Below are 22,630 nucleotides of genomic sequence, written 5' to 3'. Positions count from 1 at the left end.
AGCTGATCGCTATGAAAAACGTTAAGCGACTACGTCAAGTATAAATGCAGCAATGACAGTGTTCTTAATATGACAAAGTAAGTGTTTTGATTAATGACATTAATGTTTGTTTTATCAGCCTTAGCCGATGACCGATACAGGCGGACAATTTTCATGAGCCGATACTGCTTTTGCTCACTCAATTTACATCATAAAAATGACACAATGGTAATGCCAAATGTTATAAGTCTCAATTTTAAAAAAGTAATATTTGGGTGATTCTCACGAAACCATTGAAACACCACGGCAGTAATGATTTTAGCTTTAAAATGTGTAATATAGTAACATTTAAAAGCATCAGAATTAACACAATACTGTGTTCTACCTTGCACAATGTGTGATTTCAACATAAGAATTTATCATTGTAAATTTTATCTCATTTTCTGCTGAAATTCTCATTACCGCAATGTGTCCGGCTGTGTTTGAACATGCGTTATGTTGTAATTTAATCAAATTAACACAAAAATATTAAGAAAAAAATAAATGGATGTTTTGCTAGACTACTTTAGATGACAGAAAAATTATTTACTGAATATTCATGTATAATAATAATGAAGAAAAATTAGGAAAATGATGTGTCCATGCCTGATGTTCTCATTCTCCGCAACACTTTTTGAGAACAGTTTAAGCACACATACAGAATTTTAATAAAGTTTGATTTTGAGTGACCAAGCACATGGACCAGTTACTTCAAGATGGCTACCAGGTAAGATCATTTTTTTTACAGTTAATTTAAAATATTGTCTTGTCAGAATGCTTACACGACATTTTGATTATCATTACCGCAACAGATGCTTATTAAATGTTAGTTTAATTAATAGAAGCATAATACTTTGATTTTAAATGCATGTGCAGAATCTCCAAATTATGTTCTTTCAGGTTTGTCATGTCATTTTGAAAATATGTCAGTGTTGATGTTTTCTGACTGTTGCGGTAATGAGATTTTTTAAGACTAATTTTTTTAATTATGTTACAAAAAGTGTTAAATGATAAGTAAAAGTTTTTAAATTAACGTTCCCATTTACTCCAGACTTTGTTTTTCAATGTCTGGTGGGAAAAAAGTAAATTTAAGCAATTTTTACATTTTCATGCTTGACATTTTTAAAACCAAGTTTTCGTGAGAATCACCCATTTATTGAACTTAAAAAAACTATAGTAAAAACAGGTGAGGGTGCTATGGAACCATGAACTCTACTCTCCATAATGACAAGGAACTATCAGCAAAGGATATTGATTTCTAGCACTTTACTACTACAACGTTATTAGTTTGGACAGTTCTTACATACGACGTCTGCGATTTCATGTACCGATTCGGACGGACTAGAATTTACAGGCTAGTCCAGAGTTTGGAGTTTTGCTTTTGTGGGTAAGTGTGTATTAGTACATGTTAACGATATGCAAAAGTACAAACCCCAAAGGAAATTTAAAAGCATGAATCGGTCAATAGGTGCTCTTTAACAGTGTCAAAATTTGTCTCGTCTTGAAAAAAACATCCATTTCTGAATTAATGGGACGCAGAAAGTACAATACAGATCAAGTTGGCCAAAACACGAATATAACCAAATTTTCAAAAGATATTGCTGGCAAACACAGAAATTCGCATTTAGACGGGATTCAATTTCCCAGAGGACCTTTGAGTTCGGCGAAAAACAGTAAGTAAATTGCGAATGAGTTTTTACGGAGGTCATGGCCAATTCTTAAGGAATAAAAAAACACAGAGGACCTCTGACAGGCACGATTTTTTCAGAGGACTCCCTGTAAAACTAATCCAGTCCGAATAGGGCTTATGCATTATGAAACTAATTAGCAAGTATGCATGTAAATACTTAGTGCTGCAACGACGCGTAGACGTCATCGACTACGTCGACTATGAAAATACGTCGACATGCGTAAAATGCGTCGACGCGTCGCTGTTTACATTAATTTCGCATAATGGCAGCTTCTGCTCCTGGCAGTGTTATCCATACATTGATTTGTTTGTTTGCGGCACAAAATCAACAATGGCCGCAACGTTTACATTTTTATTTTCATTTAAAACGGCTTCATTTATTGTTGTGAGCGCTCGTTGGTGCCTCTCTTGTGCACGCGCGCTCTCTCTCTTTCTCTGCGTGAAGCCCCTACAGCGCCTCTCATACAATTAACTGAGTGAAAGAATTAAAAGTTGGCTGTGTTTTCCATGCGGATTCCTCTGTTTACTTGCATTTTCACGTAAACGTCAGATGATGTTACTGGCAGAGAAGACGACTGATTCGAAAGGTTAGCAGTGTTTTCCCACACACACTGGTTCTCTGTGCTTGTGCGCGAGCTCTCTCTCTCCTTGCCCGCGCATGCCTTTTGTAGTAACTCTGTGTAATGGCAATTTTTTAATTTGCGCCGAATTGTCTGTGATGTCGCGTTTATAAATCAAGATTTTAGTAACTTTGTAGTTAAAGTAACAGCTGGTTGGATTAAACACAAGGTTATTGGGTCATGTTTAGTCACTATTTTAATAGTCTTTGGGGTGGTTTCCTGGACAGAGATTAGCTTATGCCAGGACTAGACCTTAGTTTAATTAGGAAATATAATTACTTTAAACAAACATGCCTTACTATATTGTATTTCCTGAGTCCCATTCATTCAGATATGAATGTTTTTTGCATTTGGCAAAATAAAATAATTAAATCAAAACGAGCTGAATATCATACACTGTTAAGACTGGCCACTGCAATATCATTAACGTTATAAGAAACTCCGATCAAAGTTGTTTAACTCCGGAATGGTAATGTTAATTAATAAAGATAATACATTTTTATTAATCATTATTTCTTCATTTTCTTCTTTTGTGTTTATTATAAGCAGACAGTTATATAAAACATGGAGGTTAACGTTACTTTAGTAGGATTTGTATATTTTATTTTGATTTGTAAAAATTAAATTAATAAATTACATGTTCTGTCATAAATGTACATTTAAAGCAAAATATTAAACATTACAAACACGTGTATCCAGAGCACGTGCTACTGCAACGCCCAGATGAATGAAACAAACACTCCCATCTCTGGACTAGCCTGCATCATTTTAATCCGGTCCGAATCGGTACATAAAATCTAGGGCTGCAGCTATCGATTCTTTTTGTAATCGATTAATCTAGCACTGAATCGATCGATTAATCGAGTAATCGGATAAAAAATTGGTGTGTGTTTTTAAACAACCAAAACAAATAATGCATAACGAAAATGACGTGGCTGTAAAATGTTCAAGCATTTGGCTCCAAAAAAGCCTATTTATTACCCATTTAGTGTTTATAAGTGCCAGTGCCAACAATTAAACACTTTAATTTATTAATATGCACAACAGGTTTCATGCTGTAATCTAGCCCTGACATCAAAGTAAATATCTGGTTTATGTACATTTCTACACCTGCAGCATTTACCATTAGGCTACTAACATATAATATATAATTTCTGGTGTGAGCCTATTTGCTATGGTGACAACCTGTGTGTGTGCGCGCGCACGTGCACCTGTGTTTATGTCACGCATGCTGTGCGTGAGGAAGAGTTACACCCCAGTCAGACGTTCAGTTGCTTCATTGCATTTTGGTACGGCAGAAATACATACGTTAATTTTCAATAGAACGCTGCATTTGGTTTGCATCACTTGCATTGCGGTGCATTTTAGTTTAAGAATCCGTTCGAAAAATCACAACATCACGTCCCGCTGTATACAGTGAATGCATGCTGAAATTATTGTTGCGTGGCTACATAAAAGTTTAAGCATTATTTGATGCATCGCGCGATCGGTCTCTCGCGTGAGAGATAATATCTTACTTATGCTAAACTCCAATAAGACAAAAATTATTATTATTGAACAAAATATGTCAGATTACAAGTTGCCCATATATGATTGCACTGTGGTGCCGTTTTTGGTACACACACCTGTAAAGTGCATGCATGTGTGTGAAGGGGTTATACTCTCCTGCAATTAAACGTGAATACGTTTACTACTTAAAAACATCAAAGCTAAACATCATATCTAGTCAAACCGCATAACGACTTCGCTACAAATACAGTATGGGATTAAAATCAGCGGAAGCTACGTTACCTTGTTTCATCGACGCTTGGTGAAACAGCAGTGGATATTTTCGGTTCAGATGCTAAATGTAATGATAGTGTAATGATCCCAAACTTTAGACATTCTCTCTCTGCCGTTTATGGACATATTCGCTCCGCCATCGCGCCAACTAAATTCAAAATGTACCACGCGCTATGATGTGCTTCCTGAACATTGAACAACGGTCCGTGTGAATCAGATCTTGCCGCCTGTAGTGCGCGTCATAGGAATTTAGCGAGGCATCGAGGCAGAATTTTTGCCTCGAGGAATTTTTTGAATCGAGTAAATCGAGTAACTCGATGAATCGTTTCAGCCCTAATAAAATCACAGACGTCCTGGGGGACACGTTGAAACTCAAACGTCGTTTGGAAAACTAAACCCATCCGAATAGTGCTTAGGAGTAGTATAATCCCTGTCTGGGAAACCGCCCCATATGTCTGACTACAGAACAGATAATATGTGAAAATAGCATTCAGTTGTGTTAAAATACAATAAAACAGATTATAATCTGTAGAAAAACAGATTATACAACAGATTAAATAGCTAATCAAAAAAGAACACTGTATTAATAATAAAAAATAGTCGTTAGAGTAGTCGACTAATCGGAAAAATAATCGCTAGATTAGTCGACAGAAGATATAGTCGTTAGTTGCAGCTCTAATGTAAATACATAAACATACTTCTAATATTTTACTTATAAATTAATATCAATATTAAACTTACTATGACACAAATTCATAAGGTGCCAGCAAAAACAGCGTTTATGTTTTTTGCATATTTATGATGAGATTTGCAAATAACTATATTTTGCAGGACTAAAGCTCCAATACTTTAAAAGAGCATTACAGATGGAGTTTGAATATGATGCCTGTGTGCGTAATCATAACACATGAATCTGAGCAGATGGGTTGGACCCCTATCTCTGGACCAGTGATGTCATTCCTCTCCTCATTGATACGAGCTGTGTGCTCGAGAGAGAGAGAGAGAGAGAGAGAGAGAGAGAGAGAGAGAGAGAGAGAGAGAGAGAGAGAGAGAGAGATAGACAGACAGACAGATAGATAGACAGACATACAGAAAGAGCGTACACTAATCACACCATCATTTTGGAGTGGTGAAGCAGAGGATGAGTAATCATCACTAACACCATCTCATCTCGGCCTTACAGTGAATATCCCATTTACCTTTATGGGGGAAAAAACGTTTTCCCAAGTGCTTCATTAGACCACTAAAGGCTACTTTTAATGTCTATTGTTCGGCCTGATTTCCACTACTGCTCCTTTAATATCACAGAAAGCTTGCTTCATCTTACATGCGATACATCCTCTAAGCAGAGATACAAATTAGCTGGTTAAGCGGTGACATCACTGCATGATATCCAACCAAGTGATGCTGCTAAAAACGGCATTCTCAGAGCATCATGTCTGGGCATGTTCATGGGACGTGCGTCAGGATAGCAGCCTTCATGTTCAGACTTACTAGAAGTTAATTCTTTATGCTGTCCACAGATCAGCTTCTTAGTGACGTCAATTAGCAGTAATAAAAATATTAAGTGAAAAAGTAAGGCTGTTAAATGATTAATCACGATTAATCCCATACAAAATAAAAGTTTGTGTTTGCATAATATACGCTTGTGTCTTGTGTTTAATTAATATACATACACATACATACAAGTATGAAAAAATAAATAAATTTTTTTTTAACAGTGTACGAGATATAACAGTGTATATCAGTGGCGAACCGTGAGTACTTCAGCTGGGCCTTCAAAATATGCAATGAAGTGCAAATGCCTCTCCATGCGCAATTACGCATGGCGCAATAAATGAAAGTCACAAATTGAATGGATAGGTTCTACTTACTACACCGCCTTAATTCTTAAAAACAGGAAAATGGAGACAAGTGAGCATGGGGGAAAAAACACCAAAATAAATTGAGAGTAGTTTGTTTTTCATAAATGTTAAAATTCAGAATATAATACTAGGCTATTCGTATTTCGTTAAATCATACAGTGAACGTGTAAAAATTCTGAGCACGCAAAGTTAAATTACAGAATAGGCATCGTTTGCCTTTAAATGCAGTTTTAAAGTTTAAAATTACTTTAATCTAACTGATAAACACAAATACAGACTCTGCTGCTCTGTAAATTTGCATTTAATTTTGTTTTTTGTAAATATATATTTAGCTGTAGGATAGCTTGTTAGTCTTTTTTCATAAGGGGAAATATAGCACCCTGCGTTCTCAGTGCACCTCCTTGTGGCTTATAACTGTTATATTTTGCGGGCTCGCAAAATCCCTAGCCCGAGCCCCGGAGAATGTTTTTGCATTCTCTGAGATTTAGTTAGGTAATTATATTGTATGTAATTCGGCGTCGTCTGCAGTCATTACTATCCTCAAGTAAAACTGTCAGGAAGTGAAAGTATAATTAAACCCATTATTTTTCTCGTGTTCACGTCTGATATGCGCAGCGCAGCTGCACGCGCATCTCTCGGCTGTGCTCTTCACGAGTACCCGCTTAAGTAATTTCGTTTTTACCTCAGCCATATCAAACTAGCCACAACGTCAATCACGTTTTCTGCCATTTACCTCAACCACTCTCACCGCAGAGATTCGGGCCATTAGACGGTCTATGATTAGGACTTCTTCTTCTTTGGTGTTTTACGGCAGCTCGCATCCAGCTTGTTGCATGATTAGGACTTCATGAAGGCTTACAATGCTTTGTTTTTTACCCGCCCACTTGAAATCAAAGCGTGATTGGTCGATTTGCCCGTCACTCTCCACACCAAAACACATAGCTTGGCCTTCCTTGGGATTCTTGAAGTCCTAACCAATGAATGAGCCAGTTTACCGGGCCTTAATAGAGACAGACGATTCTGATTGGATATGAACCTGACAGTAAGCTTAACGTTAGAACATAGATGAGAGAAAATATATTACATGTATTAAATTAAATTAAATATAAATTTAAACATGTAAAAACATATTTTTATTGAATACTTTATTATTTATTAGTATTATTATAAAAAATATTTTTATTAATTTTTTTAGGCCTTCTCTGAAGGCGTAGAAGGCCCTGAAGGTTCCCCACTGGTGTATATATATGTATATATGAAAATTTTACTTGTATATCATTTTTTTATTGAATAAGTAAGCAAGCAAGCAAATAATTAAAATTTATTTAAAATAAACATTAGCCAATATTTTGCTCACCCTTAAAGGTGGTGTGTGTAATTTTAGCGACATTTATTTATTTATTTTTATATTATATATACAAATTTAAAAAATTATATCTAAATGACATTTTTCTTAAATTTATACATGTATGTGTGTGTTTTTTTTTTTTGGTATTTTGTACACAATTTTGTATGTGATTAATCTTTTAACACCCCAAGAAAAAACGCACAAAAAATGCCACAGACGACAGAGCTAGTTTGACGTCAATGTTTTATTGTTCATCTGCAAAACAATAAAAAGCTCTGAAAGTGATCACATTTATATTGTTCCTCTGTTTTATTAAAGGAAACGTTCACCACAAAATTAATATCAGCCCATATTTTACTCACCCTTAAAGGTGGTGCGTGTATTTTAATGGTATCTGGTGGTGAGATTGTAAATTGCAACCAACAGCTCACCCATCAATTTTTAAAACGCATATGGTAGCCGCCACAGGACAAACATGTCAGCGTCTAATGGAGCATACACACCAAACTAGGGCTGGGGGATATGGCAAAAAAATCGAAAAAATCCATATTGACTGATAACGATATACGATTCCGATATAAGATGCTAATGCTTCCAGCTTTAAAAGAGTATGCCAACAATGACTGAAGCCACAAAAATAAGAGGGTTCATTAAATAAAATTTTAATCTGCGGCTCGTCTGTTTTTTTAGATAGCCAAACCACTTCCATATAACAGAATTTGTGCTACCTTTTTTGTCCAAAATTTCATCATCTTTAGATAATTATGTATTACATATAGGCCGATGTATTTTGGCTGTCACTACAACAATGCTACTGACAAGCAACCAAATCTTAAATTTTTCCACTTAATCATAAGACTATATTTATCTTGTTTTACTTTTCAGTTTATTGGCACAGCCCTAAACCAAACGCGAGTTCAACGATTTGCGTGAGTAGATTACATACAAAGTCAAGGCAAAGACGCAATCAGACGCGTCCTTGCGCGGGGCGATGCGAATTGGGCGGCGCGATTACCGTGAAAACACGCGCTATTCGTCCTCAAACGCGCCTTCGCGCAAGTTGAAAATATTCAACTCAAGCGAAAAATTTGCATGAAACAAAGTTAAATCCCGCGAGTAATCTAAAGCAAGCAACGCAATGCTACGCGTTTGGTGTGTACTTAGCATAAGACAATGTAGGGGCGAAACGCGCTTTATAGAGCAGTTTGTCTGTTTGGGCTACCGTACAAACATGACGATGACTTCCATATAAGGGGACCCACGGTCTATGTAGATAAAAACGACTCATTCTAAGGTAATAAAAACAATACAGTTCATTGTGTAAGGTCTTCTTTATACAGCAGAATATAGTTATGTGAATTATTAGGGCTGTGACGATTAATCGCGCAAATGCGCGTTTTCTCAATGAATGAATTTTAATGAATTATGGTAAAATGCCACCACATCCAAAAGCCAGAGGGCGCACTTGTGCAGAAACTCCATTTGTGCCATAGAAGAAGTATCATTACAAATGCTATTCCAGGAAATGTCTAGAGGAATATTTATATCGCTGTTATCAAATTGTTTCAGGTATTTTCATGATAATAAAAATATTTTGAATTATTATGTTTGATGCGCTTTTTTAATGCACATTATTAACGACTTGTTACGACTGATCACAGAGCCCTAGTACACGCACAAGTTGTGCATTAAAAACAGAATCGGAGCCATGCGATTCAGAATCGATTTCAGACAGGTATTTTTAATGGGGAACGCAATGTATCGTCACAACCCTATGTATTATATTGCATTTCTGTCAAGAGATCCTTCAAAAAGTTAAACAATGCACCTTTGGGCTCTTTTCAGCTTTATAATAGCATTGGATAGTGCCACGATTTTAATCACTTAACCTTCAAAGACATTGAATAACTGTATGTATTAGTTTTTGATGGATGGATACGCTTTTTGGATGGATACGCACTATTTAATGCTATTACAAAGCTTAAAAGAGCCAGGATGTTATTTAATATAACTCAGACTGTGTCATAGACAACTAGGATGGCTTGACGGTGAGTAAAATATGGGCTAATTTTCATTTTGGGGTGAACTTTTCCTTGAAAGTTTTTGAGGTGGTGTAGACTCCACTATGCTTTTAAATACTTTATCGGTATTGTCCTTGGTCGCACTAGGCCTTTACTGTTCATACCTCTGGAATGCTCGATTCTGATTGGTCAGTCACTTGTCTAAACTATAGAACTGATCACTGTTCAGGACAAGAATTTATTCGCCACAATGTGCGCATGGGTCACCATACATGTGTTTTATCTCAAATTTAAATCTCTAGAAAAGATCTAGAGCCATTATCTAACAAACTGGCAAAGTTTGTTATGTAAATAGACTTCATTATTGCATATACATGGCTGTGTTTGGGCTTTGTGGGTATTATTGGATACCTAACGACAAAAGAAACAATACAGCAAAGAACAGAGAGTGAATCAGTCTGCATTAAATAATGCACGAATAGCATTTCCTAACCAACAATCAATGACCAAATGTTACATCCAGGCTTATTTGTCCAAACACGCTGCGCCGAAGGCAAGAGCAAGCGGATGGAGGAAGGTGAGAATCACAAAGCGGTGCATGAGACTCTCCACCCGTCCGTCACCCCATCCCCCTCATCTATAAAGCCTGAGCAGAGAGCTCAGCGGGTGGGCCTGGTGGAGGCAGCAAACCCCGCATTCACATACAGCACCTCCTCCACTGAGGTTACTCCTGTAGAGCCGGGAGGAACATTTTATGCACTGATGCATCATTATCCTTTCTCCAAAGATTCTGATTTGATGCGTAGTTGAAATATCAAATTAATACTAGTTACTCGTAAAAAAAACACAGACACGAACTAGATCACTTTCAATTCAAAACTAAAAACCCTCGTTCAAAGCGCCCACGTATGGTACCTCAAACAAAACAAATAGGTTTATCACTTCTACTTCTTAATGTATTAAGCATCACATTTGCATTTGAGTATTACATCATGACTGCAATGGACCATGTGCATGAAGGGCAGAAATAAGTAGACATTTTCTCTAAGAGCCTACAGTCGTGTCTGGGGGAGGGTGGACCTATGGGGTCGGGTTGCACACTAAAGGATGTAAGGGGAAGCACATCCTCAGGAACACATGCTACAGCGACAATAGCATCTCCTTCACCTGATCACCAAGAGCTTCACTTCCTGTAGTAGTCATGGGGTTTAACAAATAAACAAATGGCCACAATTGTGTACACAAGATTAAAGGAACAGTATGTAGGATTGTGGCCCAAACTGATAATGCAATCACAAAACTTGTGGCTAACACTGGTACTGCAATCACACAACTGGTGGCCAATACACAACATGACAACATAAACATCATTTGAGGGCTGCAACTCAACTTTTTAAATGACAATATCCTGGCCGGACCACTGTTGTCAGTGATATAAGTATTTGAAATTAAAATGATTTCTTAATGTCTAGTGAGATATCAGGGCCATTTTATGATTAATAGATATACATTTCTTACATACTGTTCCTTTAAGTTGTGCTGGGGTGACACGGGGGTACCTGTCTATATGGGTGATTCTCACGAAACCATTGAAACACCACGGCACTAATGATGTAGCTTTAAAATGTGTAATATAGTAACATTAAAAAGCATCAGAATTAACACAATACTGTGCTCTACCTTGCACAATGTGTGATTTCAACATAAGAATTTATAATTGTAAATTTTATCTCATTTTCTGCTGAAATTCTCATTACCGCAATGTGTCCGGCTGTGTTTGAACATGCGTTATGTTGTAATTTAATCAAATTAACACAAAAATATTAAGAAAAAAAATAAATGGATGTTTTGCTAGACTACTTTAGATGACAGAAAAAATATTTACTGAATATTCATGTATAATAATAATGAAGAAAAATTAGGAAAATGATGTGTCCATGCCTGATGTTCTCATCCTCCGCAACACTTTTTGAGAACAGTTCAAGCACACATACAGAATTTTAATAAAGTTTGATTTTGAGTGATCAAGCACATGGACCAGTTACTTCAAGATGGCTACCAGGTAAGATCATTTTTTACAGTTATTTTGAAATATTGTCTTGTCAGAATGCTTACACGACATTTTGATTATCATTACCGCAACAAATGCTTATTAAATGTTAATTTAATTAATAGAAGCATAATACTTTGATTTTAAATGCATGTGCAGAATCTCCAAATTATGTTCTTTCAGGTTTGTCATGTCATTTTGAAAATATGTCAGTGTTGATTTTTTCTGACTGTTGCGGTAATGAGATTTTTTAGGACAAATTTTTTAAATTATGTTACAAAAAGTGTTAAATGATAAGTAAAAGTTTTTAAATTAATGTTCCCATTTACTCCAGACTTTGTTTTTCAATGTCTGGTGGGAAAAAAAGTAAAAGTAAAAGCCCTTTCGGTTCCATTGTCCCGAATTCAACGGGGTTTGGTTAAACATCTTAAACAAGATATTGGGGTAACACAAGCCCAAGATTTTTCACGCTTTATTAAAAAACACCAGTACACTCACGCATGACTTTTTAAAGCTTTAACGCATCTTTAAACGCAAGTTATAAAACCCAGAAGTATCGCCCTAGAGCAAACAGCTGCATGTCCATGTATGTTTTGAGAATCGCTCTGAATCTGATTTCTTTCAAAAGTCTTTTACAAAGGGCCTTTTTACACCTGGTCACTTCATGTGTTTTCTGTGATCGAACAGCTATCTGATTTGTTAAAACTGTTCCATTTACATTTGGCCACATAAATGTGTCTTGGCAAAACAGATATGAATCCGATCTTCTACTCCTGCACAAAATGCAAATACACTATTGATTTCTCCGCCTTAAGAAACTTAAGACGGAGTATATGCAACAAAAGGCAGCACATACTGTATGTTGGGCAGGGGATGCACGTTTCCATGCTCGGCATGAGCTGGAGCGCGCAATACCGAGCAGCAGGACAGTGACGGCGCGATGATGTAAAGTTCACAAAACTCCATCTCAAAGTTTTATTTCTTTGTTTAATATCATTTGAGTTTGTCATTGGACTCTTTAATTGGTTCTAGAAAGCTTTTTACCCGCTGCCATTGTTCCATAAAGCAATAAACATGTCGTCTTGGTTTGTTTGCCTCTTTATCAGCTTACTTCCGGGTGACGTGTTTGTGTTGGGAGGAGTTATGCGCTGACATATGTGGTTTCAACAACCAGATGTATTCACACTTGTCCAGTTTCGCCTGAAATTCATCCCAGACCACCTCCTGAAGTGGTTTGAGCGATCGAAATTTAAATCCATCTCGAAAACGTTTCATAGGGCATTTACATCTGGTCTTTATACGATCAGATAGCTATCCAATCAGAGAAAACGCATGACGTGAACAGGTGTAAAAAGTCCCAAAAATGGAATGCTTGAGAGCAGAGAATGCTGCCTATTTTTCCAAGATTTTGATTACTTATTTAATAGGGGTATGACGATTAATCGCGTTACCCCTTAAAAACACCTTGGTTTTTGGTTGGGTGGTTAATAACACATTTTTCTGTGGTGTCACAAACTCAAAACACATTTAATATCCGACTTTACTGGGACTATAAAGAATTACATATTAGGCTTGCCGCGGTAGTCGGTGAAATGGTGATTACCGGTGCTACAGCCTCTCACCGGTTAAATCACTTGCCCACCGCGACACCGTATTTCACCATCGTTTTGATATTTTCATGTAATTAAATCATTTAGTTTCGTTAGAGAGAGAAAACACACTGAATGTGTCTGCTGCCTGAATTCAGCGGAGCTGAATGCGCGTCACGTAACAGAGCAGCAGGTGTCAGATTTCATTTATCTCTGTCAGTGTGCGAGGCGAGCTGACCGACCAGACGATGGCAGAAGCCGCGTGCTTACTCATTTTTGTTATAATATACATATATGATGTTTAATATAATTGAGATCGTTTTGTTGTTGTGTTTTTCATTAAGAAAAATATTAAACCCATCATTCAAGCAGCGCTTTATGGAGAAGCTTTATGGACTGGCGGGTTCTGTGAGAATTACCTGCGCACATTGACTCAAGCACTTAATTAAACCAGCTGTTGCACTCGCATTGCACGCAAATTCATATGCGATTTAACCACTGATCTATATAAATGACTGGATTGCGCATAGAACGCTTAACGTAACAGCGTGAGGTGAAGCCAGCGCAGAGTTCAAGCCGCCATCTTGGTATACCCAACCGGCAGAGAGCATCAATTGACTTCCATTCAAAATCATGTTTTAAATTCACCCGCTTTACAGCGTATCAGTCACGCAAGATTAATTTTAGGATATGTGTACGTAAATTAACTGTTATTTCCGGTGTTATTTGCAATGTTTATGTTTTAATCGGGCAGGAAAATGGATTTATAAAAAAACGTTAAGGTGAGTGTGTCTGCTGCATTCTGTTAATGACACGGGTATAAATAAAGTTTTTTTTTGACATTCAGCTACACGGTCAGTGTTATTTCTCTAAATAAGTTTAGGTAACTTGTAAGTTTAGATAACATAATTACAAAACCAGCAAATTATTGCATGGGTGATTCTCACGAAACCATTGAAACACCACGGCACTAATGATTTTAGCTTTAAAATGTGTAATATAGTAACATTAAAAAGCATCAGAATGAACACAATACTGTGTTCTACCTTGCACAATGTGTGATTTCAACATAACATTTATAATTGTAAATTTTATCTCATTTTCTGCTGAAATTCTCATTACCGCAATGTGTCCGGCTGTGTTTGAACATGCGTTATGTTGAAATTTAATCAAATGAACACAAAAATATTAAGAAAAAAAATAAATGGATGTTTTGCTAGACTACTTTAGATGACAGAAAAAATATTTACTGAATATTCATGTATAATAATAATGAAGAAAAATTAGGAAAATGATGTGTCCATGCCTGATGTTCTCATCCTCCGCAACACTTTTTGAGAACAGTTTAAGCACACATACAGAATTTTAATAAAGTTTGATTTTGAGTGACCAAGCACATGAACCAGTTACTTCAAGATGGCTACGAGGTAAGATCATTTTTTTACAGTTAATTTGAAATATTGTCTTGTCAGAATGTTTACACGACATTTTGATTATCATTACCGCAACAGATGCTTATTAAATGTTAATTTAATTAATAGAAGCATAATACTTTGATTTTAAATGCATGTGCAGAATCTCCAAATTATGTTCTTTCAGGTTTGTCATGTCATTTTCAAAAAAAATGTCAGTGTTAATGTTTTCTGACTGTTGCGGTAATGAGATTTTTTAGGACTAATTTTTGTAATTATGTTACAAAAAGTGTTAAATTAATGGTCCCATTCACTCCAGACTTTGTTTTTCAATGTCTGGTGGGAAAAAAAGTAAATTTAAGCAATTTTTACATTTTCATGCTTGACATTTTTAAAACCAAGTTTTCGTGAGAATCACCCGCATACACATACGGTACAAAGTATGATTATTTATTTAGATTTCAGAATGAGCACGTACGTCATTAATACTAAATATGCCGCGGTCTGTCTGCTGATCTGATACTGTAATGAAGATGAATGTATAATAACTGATCAAAAACTAAAATGTACAACTTTCAGTAAATAACTATGTACATGCTTAGGACGTTTGTGTTGTAATAATGTACAGGGTAACTTCAGATATAAAAACGAAGACTTGTAAAGTGATGTTTTATCATTAAAATCTGATTGCGTCCATTGATTTAATAGAATGTTTGGGTATACCAACATGGCGGCGCGGTGGCTTCACAGTTGTGACGTCATGCGCAATCCAGTCATTTATATAGATCAGTGGATTTAACGCAGCGTACGCAAGCACTGCATTTAAACAGTTGTGTAATTCAAAAGTGAAAGTAAAATGTGCACGTCTGCAAGCCCCTCCCACCCGCTGAAACCGGGATCACAGGGTTTGTGACGCGCTGATTAACCGGTGGGAAAACTCTGTCACCGCGGTAACCCTATTACATATACGGTAGAATTACTCAATGTTTACATGCACAAAATTGTGTCAATCCGACTGAATTGAATCCGATTGCAGCTTACGACAATACAGTTAACGAGTACCCTAAACATTGCAATATGTTCGTTTACATGTACATTGTATATAATCCGAAAAAGCAGAGGACTTGGCAACGCAGTGCACAGCATCTCTCATAGAGTTCTTGCTTTATTTCTGGACAAATGTACAAAGTTGAGTTGAACAAAGTTGTTCTTGAGAAAACAGACTTTTCGAAAGGCATGATGCCATTTTTATTGCTTTATGCAATGTTACGAAAGTACACATGAACGCTGCAGAATGTACAGCTATATTTAATAATCCGTGTTGCCATTGCCTTGCTATTGCAAGTTTCTGTGATGAGAATCAGGTGATACGTACATAAGAAATAAATATAAGACGTGTACTTAAGCATAATTTTTCTGCAGATGTGCAAAACGTATTTTGAATCCAATTTTTGAAAATACTCTGATTCGCGCATTTACATGCAAACTTTTCTCCTGATGACAGGATCACAGATCGGACTACAACACCCCTTTCAAAATGATCGAAATTTACTTCTGATCGACCTCAATCGTATTGATTAAGGGGTTTACATGAAGGCTTTTCAATCCAATGGAGCCATCAATACGATTACAAACGAATTATTTGGTTACATGTAAACGTACCTAATGATTTTGGTCCTACCACCCCTAGTTCAGAAGTAACATTCACTTTGAGCATCTTTCTGGCTTAAACTTTACCTCACATACTGAGTCTATCCTGCACACTGTACACAAGCAGGCTTTTCTAGGAGTCAGGGGTTCATGGGTTACGTGGGACCCTGCTGATTCGGTGTTACTCCAGCATATCGCTCTGCTTTTACAAGCTGACAGAGGTACGGGTGTAGAATTACACCGGTTTCTTCCAGGCAGTTTAATCAGCGGACCGCTTTTCAGACGTCATACGATAACAGTGCTAAGTGAACATCCTGGAAACGCTCGTGGTCAGAGTGCCACCTTTCCTGAAGTGCTGATTCATCGGTGAGACACAAATCCTGTAGGACATCTAACAAACCAGTGTGACATTGTATTGTCTGCACGGTCTACACAGAAACAAAACGTGTAGAGTTACATACCAAGAGTATAGTAAACATTTAACAATTCTGGTTCTGATGCCTCCATTAATGATTTATTTAGTACTTTTGAGGATGAAATATCAGCAGATTTGATTTATAAATGATGATATCTTTTCAGAATTAAACAGAGCAGGTATGACCTATCGGAAGTAACCTGTTTTTGCAGAAGGTGTTTTTTAGACTTAGACTTTGTAATGTGACATAAACGCAACACAAAAAGAGTGGTTTACGGAGGCGGCTTGTGAAGATCGAGTAGTAGCAGCAGTGTCGTGTGCTGAATTATTGATTAGTTGATGCTCAAAAGCTACTCCACCCTCTTCCTGTCTGCACTGGCACCACACACGCCCCTGATCTACATACATATCAATACACATATTACAACTCTCTTCTGACTGCATTAAAAACAATCATCTGAGCTCTACTTCAACGAAAAGCTTTGGTAAATACTTTGATGTCTTAAGGTTGCAATGATGTGGACATTTTAGCCACATTACATGTTAAAGCTGATAATAGCATTTTCTATTCATATTCTTTATATTCCTGATAATACAAAACTAGAACAAATAAATACGCAAATACTGAAGATATATAATAATATATAAAAATGTTAATAGGCCAACACAAGTGCCTCTCTTTCTCGCTCACTGTAAAATTATTATTTTTTAATTACTAACGAAAGAAAGTAGTCCAACTCACAATAACATTTTAGGGACAAAAACCTGTCAAATGTCTTAAAATAACACTTAAAAAAAAAAAAACTATACGCAATTTTAAAATATGTGTCATGTATGTTTTCAAAATATGTGTTTGTTGCGTCATGTGAACCATGTGCATCACGTGTTTTGTCAAGGTGGGTGCCTGCTGCATATGCGTCAAAACTGTTTATGATAAAAGAGACGCTCACGTTCAAAAAGTACAAGCAAGACAGCTTAACAGTAAACTTTGATTACGCATGAGATTATGCGAGTATCTGGCAAAGGCGAGCATCTCTTATATCATAATCCCTTTTGACACGTCTGCAGCAGGCACTTATTTTGACAAGACACGTAATTACTTGATGCGCAGAACACATATTTTAACATTACATGTTGATATACATGTTGTGAACAACTTTGCATCAAGCGCCCTTGAAAAAAGAAATCACCAACCGCCACTGGTAATACCAGAATGTTGCATTATTTCAAAGTAGGGATGCACCGATTGTTCAGCAACCAAAATTATTCGGCCGAAAATAGCCGAATAAGTGAAAAGACGAAATACATTTTACAGAACAATGAGGTCTTTGATGACGCAATCAAATGGCAACCATCGCAGAGTGAGAGACGCGCAAATGCAGCAAACGTGTCCCAGAAAGACACAAAAACTCACAGCACTACAAGTTTCATTTTTAATTTAAAATCAGGACATCAACACCATGCAGCATATGAGAAAGACACGTCGGCGATCCTGGGTATTTGTCTGCTGAATACACAAGCACGAAGAATGACAGACTTCATCTCACGTCATAGAACGACGAAGAGCTTCAGCAGCAGTATGTAATAAAAACTTCATATAAACAGTAAAGTCCTACGCTTATATTAAACGAGAAATAAAACGTTTATTACCAAAAGCTTTTCGTTAGACTGCTTTGTTGAACATTTTTTCCTTTGTCATGCTCCTGTTAAACTTGCCGCCGTCTCTCACTCGCTCTCCCTGTGCTCATGCTTGACCATGCACGCAGGCGCGCGTCCGCTGCTCAATATAAACTGCTGCGTAAAAGTGTTGTTGCAAGTTTCTTAAGGCATAGTAATGAATAGGTCATTTACATTTTGAGCGGGAATAAGAAGATCGGACTAATATTTGTTCAGCCAAGACTGGTTGAATGTAAATGAAGCAGTTTTAACAAGTCAGATATCTATCTGACTAGAGAAGTGACCAGGTGTAAAAGGCCCTATATAATGACTGCTGGAATAAAAAAAAAATAATGTTAATGTAAAATAAATATAGTAAAAAAAAACATTCTGAAAATGTAAATTGTGCAATGGTGAGAAAACTGACAAAATAATTAGGAAAATTAAAAATGAAATTTCATTATCGCTCTGAATCTGACGAATATCACATAATTTAGAAAGTTACGACAGATCACAATTTTCTTCAATATTAAGCAGCCCTAATCTACACTGTTTTTATTAGAGCTCCAATGCACACTTTTAACAAACAAATGAAAATATACATTAAATCTGTGTCAGCTTAAAATTAATCTCTGTAAGCAGGACACCAAATTGTAAAACTGCTTTGTTATTATGAACTTTTATAAAGTAGACATTGACGCATATCCATCCATCTATCCATCCAAACGCAACCTAAAGTATTAGCAATATATGAGTAAAAATAAACACCGCCGTCTTTACAGGCCTGCCCCTGCTTCAACCTTCATCACTGATCATGAACGTCTAATGCGAATAAACTCTAAAAAATATATATATAATAAGCCTGCATCACAAATCGCCTACTATGCCCTAAAAGTATATACTGTTTTTTAAATTGGAAAATATGGACATTTGAGTACTTCAACAGAGATGAGACATACAAAATCTAATTTTGACTACTATTTAGTACTGATAGTATTTCGAATTGGCTTGTTTGAGTGTGATGATTGAGGAATGTGTGAGCAGAATCTCGTAGGCAACGCCCCCTGCCAAGTCATCATCCAGACAGTGAACAGAGCATTTGCATTGTGTCGCCAAGGTAACGCTGACACCGTGCTGCTCTGTGACGCCTGAGATGCTACTTCCTGAATCAAAGTGCAGTGTGAAGTGATCAAACCCTGCAGCCGCTGAATGACAGGACAAAGACCTTTACCATTATAGCAGGGATGCACCTCTCGCATGAAACAAAGCAATACATTTTCATATTAGAGCAGAAGCGTAGTAAAAAAAAAGCACTGGGGGACAAAATCTTACATAATGCATTGCCTTTATTATATCTCCAAAGATTAGATATGCCTAAAATTTATAATGAAAGAATTTAAGTCTAATAAAAAATATTTTTATGCAGTTGTTAGTCGTGAACTTAAACTGATGATGTAAAAACACCACTTTTGTCAAACACATTTTTTTTTACAAAACTTTTGTTCATGGTAAAATCTGTTATTGAAATGTGTACATGTGCAATGCATGTAAATTTAAAGGTCCAATGTGAGACTTTTAAAAGGATCTCTTGACAGAAATGCAATATAATATACATAACTATTATTAGTGGTGTATAAAGACCTTACACAATTAATTGTTTTTATTACCTTAGAATGAGCAGTTTTTACCTACATACACCGCAGGTTTACTTACACTGATGTCGCCACCATGTTTCTACAGTAGGTTCAACATTGCAAGAGACAAAAGTTAATAGATCAGCTATGAACGTTGCACAAAAGAGTGCAAGTGTAATTAAATAAACACATGTATTTTGTATAGCACTAACTGATTTCTTTTGTTTATAACTGTTTAACCTCTTGAAAAGCACCCACACTCTATAGCCCAAACCTACTTTCACTAAAAGGGTTGTTTTTACTAAAATATTTAGAGTATACGCATAACGCATAATGATAATATGGTATCATAAGAAAGACGACAGTTTGAGCTTTATTTTTCATAATTATTTTAAGTTAAAATTGAAAAAAGTTGGAGAGGCTGAAGTACATTGGAATAATATTTGCATAACATCTTTTTATTACTAAAAATCTAATGATAAATATGTGTGTGAAACCTAGAAATGCAATGATCCCAAAGCCACAAGTCTAAAGAAGTTATGTTTCACGTTTGAGGTCAATAGGCCCAAAAATGTAAGACTTTTGTAAGACTAGTGCCTTTTCTAAGTGACAGACAGCCCCAAAATAAAAGTCTTTGTGTACATGCATACACGTTCATTCTTATTATTATTTATCCGTATGTTACCATATAAAAGGCAGTTTCCACACCAGGAAACAAAACGTCACACAAAGATCGTTGGATGCGTTATCTTATATTTTAGCATAATATTTTTCATGAAGTCATTGGAGGAACATGTATTTAACTCCCGCCTACTTTTAAAAGTTTTTACCGGAACCTAAAGTGTAATCTCATATACAGTGTTTCGACGTAAATAGTCCTCAGATTGTATATTACATTCTATTACAAGATGTTCATGCAAAATCTGATGTAAACAACAGACTATATCTCTGTATTTCATGAAATATACACATTTGTGGACAAAAATGGTAATTGGATGTATTCTATTAGACGGGTTTCATGAGTTATTGACACATCTGAAACAGACTGGATTCAACTCGCGATCGGTATATCAACGCAAAGGTAAGAAGTCCAATTTATATTTTACATGTTGTCATAAAATACTACATTTATAATGCTAGAGCATCTGTATCTCAAAACAGAGACCATGCACTGATGCTAAACCCGTAGACCTTTTAAACCATGTATAGTAATGTTAATATTATTAATGTTTGTAGACAGTAGGCTACATAGATTTTGTTAGCAGCGTTAAAAAAAAAACTGACGTCATCTTGCCCACAAATTAGTGCGCGTCGAGAGGTTAACTTCCATAAATTCACAACATATAGTCTTCTCCTAATGAATAAAATTGCACTTAATGTTTTCTTTTTTAATATTTTAAAGATATATAGGCTAAACTGCATTTCCATTGTACACTACATTCGTCATGAAATTTAAGTTTAATCGTAAATCTGTCTCAACGTGTGAGAGAAGTGGAAGTCGTCATGTAATTTCAGTTTAATCATAAATCCGTCACAACATTGGAGAGAAGCTCATTCCGGCGCGAGAGCCTTTAATCTACTAATATATTTATATTCAATAAATTTAATTATATAACAAATCAAACATTTTTTAAAGTTTCAAGTATTACCGATTAAAAAAAAGGATTAATAATTTTCACCTTGCACACAATGTTTTAATTGGAACACACTTTCATTCTACGTGTCACATGCAGCATATTTTTTTGCATCAAAGCTCAAATTGGATCTGAAAATTACGCACCCACAGACGGTTGGCACCCGACCCAGCCCCTTTCCGACTCTCCTTCCGGTTTATTGGGCGTCACTTGTCACGTACAGTGGAAAGGCGGCTTTAAAGTAACCACCCTGATTTTAAATCAGTCAAAGATGACAAGCGGGGCGCCAGCTGACTAGCTCTGCCCTAAACTGCCCCCCTCTACAGAGCGCGTTTCGTCCCTATGTTGTCTCAGACAACAACGTTTGTCCTGTTGCGGCTATCATTGCTTCGCTTTGCGTTTCGAAATTGAGGTTGATTGCAATTCGCAATCTTAATGCTAGATGCTGCTAAAAAACTCATACTGGTCCTTTAAATGCTGGTTTAGCACTTGTTTTCAAATCGCTCTCATAATAGTTTGATGTCACAGGCTGATGTGCGGTAGTAGCACTTTGTATACGACAGTACACTATACAGAATGCGGAAGTAGAACGTCGAGTGCTGTCAAGATTACTTGGTTTTTCGAGTATGCAACTTAAAAAAAGTAACTTGTTAAACCTGAAATGTGCGTATTTTTGTATATTTATCCGTTTCAGGCCTATACTGATCATTAAACATGCTACATAAAATGGCAGACATAAAACATCCTTTAAATATCCTTCAGGCCCTTCTGATGACAATGAACTGTAAAACTTCCTTGATACTTCAATAGCATTTACTGTAACTACCATAAAATGTCTTTGCACTAGATATTTAACCGTGTACCTGGTCCACGTGTTTTATTAGCCTCAGTATACTGTGCTTTGATAAGAGGAGATAAAAGATCACAAAGAAAACCATTGCCAAAATTCTGCTCAACTATACCAACACTTTTCTCTATAGCTACAAGAGCGCCCACACTTCAAATTTTTCAAACATTCAAATACAAAGAAAATGATTACTTCTCCCATATTAGAGACAAACATCAGCTCATCAGAGGAACTTAATTTAACTTAAAAAGAAAACGCAAGCACCCACTAAATACAAACACACACCATCGCATGGCAATGTTGGATTACCGGAAGATTAGTCAACACATCTTATCCGAGTAAACCTTGCATGTGCTTGAGTGCTGAATAAAAAAAAAATCACAGGTAAAGCCAACTGCT

At 36.3% G+C, this 22,630-nt stretch overlaps 1 protein-coding gene across 4 annotated transcripts in view; it reads right to left on the bottom strand.

Moving 5' to 3' along the window:
- The window catches only part of csnk1g1 (casein kinase 1, gamma 1), a 66,053-nt gene that overhangs the window by 32,608 nt on the left and 10,815 nt on the right, over positions 1-22,630 (bottom strand). The window lies entirely within an intron of this gene.

Source organism: Misgurnus anguillicaudatus, chromosome 21, assembly GCF_027580225.2.
Source record: "Misgurnus anguillicaudatus chromosome 21, ASM2758022v2, whole genome shotgun sequence".
In the NCBI taxonomy this organism is placed as follows: domain Eukaryota; kingdom Metazoa; phylum Chordata; class Actinopteri; order Cypriniformes; family Cobitidae; genus Misgurnus; species Misgurnus anguillicaudatus.
The sequence above is the reverse complement of the archived record's forward strand: the minus strand, read 5'-3'. Positions and strand labels throughout refer to the sequence as shown.